General features: G+C 37.0%; 1 protein-coding gene across 9 annotated transcripts in view; it reads left to right on the top strand.

Moving 5' to 3' along the window:
- Positions 1–5,833: 5,833 nt before the first annotated feature.
- Positions 5,834–8,346, top strand: part of Hexo2 (beta-hexosaminidase 2) — a 33,296-nt gene continuing 30,783 nt past the window's right edge. For 2 of the 9 annotated variants that reach the window (XM_073977292.1, XM_073977291.1), the window contains exon 1: positions 5,840–6,008. The gene's annotated coding sequence lies outside the window, so the exon portion shown is untranslated. Of the gene's footprint in view, positions 6,376–8,346 lie in introns of all 9 variants that reach the window. The other 7 variants (XM_073977289.1, XM_073977288.1, XM_073977284.1 and 4 more) reach the window with 6 other exon arrangements.

Here is an 8,346-nt window from a genome sequence, read left to right as displayed (position 1 = left end):
GATCTCTAAATCAGCGATTAGAGAATTTTCTGAAAGTAGGCTAATTAGTTTTCCCAAGATTGATAAAAGTGCAGAGGTAATAAATTCGGTACATAATGGGAACAATTATGGGGAGATGGTAATTTGTCAGCTCAGGTGACACGATGGTTATATCTGGCGAGCTGTGGCACTATCCGCTAATTCCGGTAGGGGTATCCTCATTGACAAACCGAGCACATCCATATTAGTCTCGTGTTTTGCTCCGTTCCAGCATCATTCCGAATGCGGTTTGGTTACAATTGCCTTAGGCATATGCTTGTATAAGTCTGTAGAGGGACGTTTATTGCACTTGTACGGTTTCGCAGTTGTATAACAGGACCGAATTAAGATTCGTATTAGTACGAGTTGAGATTTGTTGGGATTTCCATATAGGCCGAAATAGCAGTCTTTGCTTTGTTTAGTCGGGCATTGATATCCTTTTCAGCTCCACGCTTCATAGTCACTAGACTACCAATATATAGGTTTGTTTACCTTTAGAGTCTGAATTTATAACACTTTGTTTAATGTTTTTAATATAATTCAGTAGTGCGATTCTGTAACTCCTTAACGACAGAATTAACGACGAATGTCGGTAGTTATCGATAATTTTCGGTAAGTGCTATTCTGTATACCAATTTTAACGATTTTTGTCGGTAAATTTTGTAAATTATTGTTAAGTTAACAACCAAAAGAAGTAGTTGTTAAGTCTTAACGACAGTACATTATTGCAATATTTTGCTGAATTCTTTAAACAACGGCGTTTTATATGAACATATGCTATGTCAATAAAGACCGTACACAAGGTAAATTCCACATTATTGAGAAAAATCTTCTTAAGGCATTTACATAAGGGTTAACTATGTAGGATAACAGAGGGAAGCTTCGCCACTATTGTGCTTTCGCCGGCGCCGATTTTCAATATAAATATCACCAAAGAGAAAGTTGTAGATCTTCGATTAACTCCTTTGGAGGATCTACATGTAGCATCAATTAAATCGGCGCTGACGAAAGCTCAACAGTGGCGAAGCTGCCCCATGCTACCCTTTCCTTATTATTAAAGAGGAAAACCGTTAGCTAAATCTTCAAAACAACTCAAGGCCTATACCAATGCCCTTAACACTATTTTTCTACGAGACCAAACGTGTATGGTGTTCCTACAACCTACTTTGCTCTGTGGGAATATTATAGATTTAAACTCAGCATCACTAATAATCAGAATGCTAAAAATGTCGTATATGTTCGGATTTCCGAACTTTTTATACACAACGCTATGAGAAATTCCATTTGATGTGGGCATGAATTGAATATGTGAATATATAAACTCAAATGACGGTAACGTGGATCCACGTACACCATTGTAGGGGTTTAAGTCATGTCAAATTTCAAAGCTAAATATTCATATGGCAAAAATAACTCTTCGTTTTATTGCGGTGTTAAAAATTTATTTATCTGTACATTCATAAAAATACAATTAACTTCAAAGTGACCTTTTGACCAATGATTCTGATTACACTGTCCTGCCCACTTCAAACGTATAATGCCTTGCCGAGCTAATACGTGGATGCGAATGACACGTTTATTCATATCCTGGAATAAAACCACGAAAATCTATGAGATTTATTTACATCCTAGAAGTACATACATACATACACACTTGACGCTTTAGAAGTTGAAAGTAGACTTGTGTTACGCATTGTTGGAATACTTGCAGATACTTATGTTAGGCGCATTTCTTCAAAAAGCGGACCTTTCTTCCTCCCTTACGCGTTTTTTGCCTGTATTTGCGAAGAAACAATATTTTTAATTCAAAAATACATTAAAAAATATCAAAATATAATATTTGACAATTCGTCTTTCCATCGATATTCGTCGGTATGTGCTAACGATTTCTACAATCGTTAACCTAAAGTTACAGAATAGCACATTCGTTAACTCAACCGAATATTTTTGTTAACTACCGATGTCGGTTCGTTATTAAAAAAAGTTACAGAATCGCACTACAGTTGTTTATTTATTAATATTATTATATGTAGTTCATTAAAATTAGATTAAAGTAAATTATACATGAGGATCACAAAATTATTTTTACGGCTTGATTATTAAAACTCATCGCTTTTCACTTGGCTTCAATGCGTGTTCATTTCTATGCACATCTAAAACTTCTAAGCACAATTAACTTATTGATTCTTCTAATGACCAACTTCTTCTGTGTGCTCTGTATTGTTACACCTCAGCGACTGTGTAAGTCAGCTCGTCGGCGTCAAGTTTCGTCGTGTGTTTTTAATATGTTCTTGTCGGCGTCTAACTTAATCTACATATCTGCGTCTAATTTATATTGGAGAAATTACTCAATCTCGTAACGTAGTAAACAAATGCGGTTGCGCGAACTGCTCCTACATGTATGTAACTGTAGCAGCATATGTTTGATGCTGGATTGGTAGCCGCTGGTCGAAACGCTTTTGCTTTCGGATCAATCCGGTACAAAAACCCACTTACATGGGATTGCAATTACAATTGTCTACCCATTCGACGGCAACATATTCAATGCTTATGTTTGTAGTGAGTTCGCTCCAATGCCAACCGGCATTCTAGCCCGGCGGGGCAAAACTCATCTTAAATGGAGTCTATATTTTCAAGCAGAAATTTCCTAGTGTTCAAGTTGTTTAAATGTTGTCCACTGGATTCCACGCCACATCGATGACATGGGTGAAGAGTATTCATTAGGTATTTTACGTTGTATCACGTTTAAGACAAAATTTAAACCAAGCATTGTCAGCCGACTTTTCAGTGAAGGCAGATTATTGAACCATATTTAAGTACACCACGAACGCAAGATACATACAGTTGCTTAGAAATAAAGGAGTCAAAAACCTCATAATAATATAATTGTTCCACAAACATCCCAGACGGGACAAGGGATACTTCTCTCATATCAATGAGTGCACTGCGATTCATATTAGCTAATGGTATGGGACCAAATATCGCCAACATTACTGAGGGGTATATTGACCGTTGAAAATTTTGATGTTGCCTGGCCGGGCAAAGAAGGGAAAAATGCTCCATACTCCAGTTTTCAAGACCGAAGTTAGGTTAGGGGACCTGTAGCTACTTGTGTGAATACGCCACTGTGAGAGCTTTCGGTCCATTGTGAACATCCAATCTCATGGTTTGAAAAATCTAGGTGAGATTTTCTTCGAGGATCCACTTTAAAGTTTGCTCCTAATTTGCTTATGATACATATACAATAGCGGCAGATTCAGTTCATGCAGCCTTCTTTTAGCTCAACGCCCTGCCGGGCATTTAATGTTGAGTCCCCTAGGCCGAATGTTCATAATTTCATTCAGAGCTGCTTGTGAAATATTTCTAAAAGTTCCCGTTATTAGAGTCGAGGCTGCTCATTGCATTTTTCCAATAACAAATGGAATAATTCGAATTACAAATGAAATAATTCGAATTACAAATAGTATAATTCGATTACAAATGGAATAATTCGAATTTCAAATAGAATGATTCGAATTACAAATGAAATAATTCGAATTACAAATAGAATAATTCGAATTACAAATGGAATAATTCGAATTACAAATGGAATGTTACGAATTACAAATAGAATTCTCGAATTACAAATGAAATGTTACGAATTACAACTAAAATGTTTCGAATTACATCTGAAAAAGGTGTAGTTACATTCCATCCAGGACCAGTAGCACAAAATCGCCGAACTTACGCTTTATAGTGAACAGTACAAGTTCTGTTTTCGCTAGATTAAAGAAGGAGTCAAAGGCCAAAACTTTGATAAGGCATTCTGGATAAGTTCCGTAGTTGTAGAATGAAATTTAATAGTACTCTTCTCGACAATTTTAGTGCCCTAGAAGCCACAACAACGGCAAGAGCTTGATATAACTATCTGCATGCAGAATTCTACATTGTAGGACCAATTTTCCAATAGCTGCTGTGCGACCGCAGAACAACGAGGCGAAATCCGCCAGTTAACTCCAGATGATCCAAGACTCCCAACTCTGTCGGAGGAAATCAATATTCCCGTCAACCAGTATCGCAGAGAGAAATGGGTGAAACACATCTGGACAACAGTGAAGCTGGTTCACATAAGCTCTGGGCCACAGTGAAGAGTCTTACAGGAGCAAACATGCAGAGAGGAAACATCGCTGTACGTTTCGGAGGTGCTGTCATCATCGATGCCAAACAGGACAAAAAGACCAGCCCTAAAGAGAATCCGAAAACTGAGAGCCAAACCATCGAAAGCCCTGGAACCTGTAGTGCGATTCTCTAACTCATTTTCTGAATTACCGACAAAAACCGGTAAAATAAAAACGCAAAATTATGAATGGAAAGTTGAAACAAAAGTTGACAACACTGTTGCTATCGGTAGAACTTTACGACGACTTTTTATTCGCCGCTAAAGCATTTTAATTTTACCGATTTTTGTCGGTAACTCGAAAAATATGTTAGAGAATCGCACTACTGATGGCTTTTCCATGCTTATGCTGAAGGACATTGGCTCAGCTGCAAAAGCCTATTTAGCAGAAATCCTCAACCTATTGATCAATTGGTCAGTGATTCCAGAGGAAAGTGGCGAGGATAATTCAGCTACCAAGACCTGAAAAGTCAACTAGCAAAGAAATTCATATCGTCCGATCTTTGGTTCAGAATATTTTATGGTGGAGGGTTCGTCCCGGCCGATCTTAAACATTTTTTACTAGTTATCAATGTCCGGGGTGCCACGGTGGTGCAATGGTATGCACACATAAGGTCGTGGGTTCGATTGCCCGGCCAGGCAACATCAAAACTCTTTTCAACGGTGGCAAAATACTCCTCAGTAATGTTGGCGACATTTCCTGAGTATTTCAGCCATGTAAAACTTATCTACAAAAGTGGTTTCTTAGACACGCCGTTCGGACTCGGCGATAAACTGTAGGTCCCATGTCATTGAGCTAATATGAATCGGGATGCACTCATTGATATGAGAGAAGTTTCCCATCCCTTATGGGATGTTTGTGGAACAATTATTATATCCCAGCAAAATGTTCGATGCCAAAGATGCCATTCAATCATGGGTGAAAGTGATCTGGCATGTCATCCTTTTAGCATCTTCATCGATGAATTTTATATGAGCGTGGACCCCAATAGATGCTATTCATTTTTGGATCCAAAGCATGTCATTTACAGCAATGCTTTGACATGCCATTTTCACCAATGCTTTGGAATGTCATTTCCACCAATGCTTTGGTATGTCATTTACACCAACCCTTTGCAATGACATTAACATTACGACGAGAGTTTTAATAACGTTGGTTGTGATTTCGAGTCTTCGACAACATCTAGCCTATTGTAAATAATTTAACTTATATATTTAGAAAAAAGTGTATAAATAAAAACACAAAATTTATCTCTATTGGATCGATGAAATGGGTTCAAATGCTGATGAAAAGATCGGATCTTTCACGACTTCATTTGCATTTGTTTGAAAGCTAATGAAAAGATCGGATCTTTCACGACTTCATTTGAACCAATGCAAAAGATGCTATGAAATCACGCCTTGGCATAAAACCCCTTCCCTCAAATTTTGCTGGGATATTATATCATTATTATTATAAATGTCCGATCAAGACTCTGCTATAATTCCCATCTCCACTGTAAAAAAGATTGTTTTGTGTGTTGCTCGAGTATGAACTCTCACAACAACAACAACGGCGGTGTGTAGTGTTTGTGTTTATGTTTCGTTGCGGTTGTGGCTTTTATTTTATTTGTGCTGCTGCTGTTTTTGCTTTTTCAAACCCCAAGCTGAGCTCAAATGTTTAGTTTCTTTTACACGCCACAAACAAATCGACTTCAGTACGGTTTGTGTAGCGTTCGAAGTAATTGCATTGAAAAAAGCAAAATAAATCCCATGAGCAAGACAAGCAACAGCTAGCTACTCGAACGCTTAACGTAATCGAGCCTTAATAAAATATATAAAAACAGCAACAAAAGTAATAATAATACGTTAATTATCTGGCTATTCAAAGTGAAGTTGCAGCGTATCTATTTGCAACAAAACGGAGTGGTCTGTCGGTCATATGTATATATGTTCGTTAAATCAAGCGCCTGGCCTAGACATTAAAGAGTGGTGATTGGCGATCACTTGATTTTGAAACTTGTTTCCAACATTAGGTGAAAATTGTGGATTTTCGTGAAAAGTGTTTCGGAATAAACACCAACTGAAAGTATAAAAAATGTATGAAAAATAAAAGTGAAATGAAATCCTAATTCAGTGGTGTTACTAACAGAGATTACAACAACGCGAAATAAAACTAATTGCCTAACCACTGAATGTATTTTTTTAATATCTGTTAAATGGTGATTGTGTTTGAATTCTTTTTGTGCGATACACTGATATGACAAATAATAATTTGTTTGTGGAATTAAAGTGGCATTAACAACGATAGGGCAGAATAATTTTAGATTCAATACAAGAACAACAATAATGCTTATTCTCAACAGCTTAAAATATCAAAAATTAAAAATAAATCTAAATACTGACTGATGTATGAACGTAACATTATATTGTATGTAATGCTTGCTGTGAAAATCCCCTCAGCTGAAACTCAAACTCAAAGACAAAGACAGAATTTTTATAAGAAAATCCGGCTTCTATATAAAAAGAATTTTTTTTACAATGACTATTGTCATCAGTATTTAAAATAAAACAAAAGAAAAAAATCTGCCCGAGAAGTATGGACTTCCCCAAGAATAAAATTAAAAAAAAAAAAAAAAAAAAAACATTTAAAACTATCGGATACATGGACTTACACTAAGTTTACATTTCCGAAATCCACTCGATTTCAACTGTCATTCCATTGCTTAAATGTCAAATGAAATCCAATGGATTTCAAATGAAAATTTGACGTATACGCAAAGGAATTTACAGTTGAAATCGAGTGGATTTCGTAAATGTAAAGCAAGCATTAAACTGCAAATACGCCAGAGAATTTTTAACTTTTGCGGGTTCAAAAATTCGACTGACTTGTCCAACCGCGAGTACACGAATAAAATCCTGTTTCCTTATTTTTATACCCTCCACCATAATATGGAGGGTAGAAATTAATTTGTCATTCCGTTTGTAACGCATCGAAATATTCAACGGAGACCCTATAAAGTACATAAATTCTTCATCAGGTTAAAATTCTAAGTCGATATATCCATGTCCGTCCGTCCGTCTGTTGAAATCAAGATACAGCTCGCAACTTTTGAGATATAGCTTTGTTATTTGGTATGGAAGTTTATATTGCTCCTAGGATATTTTGGGTATTAAACCTTCCATATAAAATGCGTCGGTAAAGGTCCACACCTTCATTTAGCCCCCATAGAACGGTACCTCACGATTATCGGTATTTTGAAGGTTGTGGCCACAATCATCCACCGAAGTGGCTGAAATTTGGTATTTGGTATTCATTTTGGGTATTAAACCTTCCATATAAAATTCGTCGGTATAGGTCCACGCCTTCATTTAGCCCCATAGAACGTACCTCCCAATTTTCGGTATTTTGAAGGTTGTGGACACAATCATCCACCGAAATGGCTGAAATTTGGTATTTGGTCTTCATTTTGGGTATTAAACCTTCCATAAGAAATTCGTCGGTATAGATCCACGCCTTCATTTAGCCCCCATAGAACGTACCTCCCGATTTTCGGTATTTTGAAGGTTGTGGCCACAATATTCCATTGAAATGGCTCAAATTTTATATTTCGTCTTCATTTATGGTATTAAACGTTCCATATGAAACTTGTCGATATAGGTCCACACCTTAGTATAGCCGCCATAGAACGGTACCTCCCTATTTCCCGTATTTTGAAGGCTGTGGCCTCAATATTCCACCGAAACTGCTGAAATTTGGTACTTAGTCTTCCTTGGGGGTATAAAACTTTCGCCCAGAAATTTGTCGGTACAGGTCTACGCTTTAGTATAGCCCCCATAGAACGAACCCCCCTATTTCCGGTAGTTTGAAGATTGCGGCCTCAATATTCCACCAAAATGGCTGAAATTTGATATTTCGTCTTCATTTAGGGTATTAAACGTTCCATATGAAACTTGTCGATATGGGTCCACACCTTAGTATAGCCCTCATAGAACGGTACCTCCCTATTTCCGGTTTTTTGAAGGCTGTGGCTTCAATATTCTACCGAAATTGCTGAAATTTAGTATTTGGTCTTCATTTTGGGTATTAAACCTTCCATATGAAAATTTTTGGTATAGATCCACGACTTTATAGCCTCCATAGGACGGTACCTACCGATTTTCGGTATTTTGAAGGTTGTGGCCACAATAAT

Source organism: Musca autumnalis, unplaced genomic scaffold (assembly GCF_047663935.1).
Source record: "Musca autumnalis isolate F117 unplaced genomic scaffold, ASM4766393v1 scaffold_3, whole genome shotgun sequence".
Classification (NCBI taxonomy): Eukaryota; Metazoa; Arthropoda; class Insecta; order Diptera; family Muscidae; genus Musca; species Musca autumnalis.
Note: the sequence above shows the minus strand (reverse complement) of the source record. Positions and strands in the feature narration are given on the sequence as shown.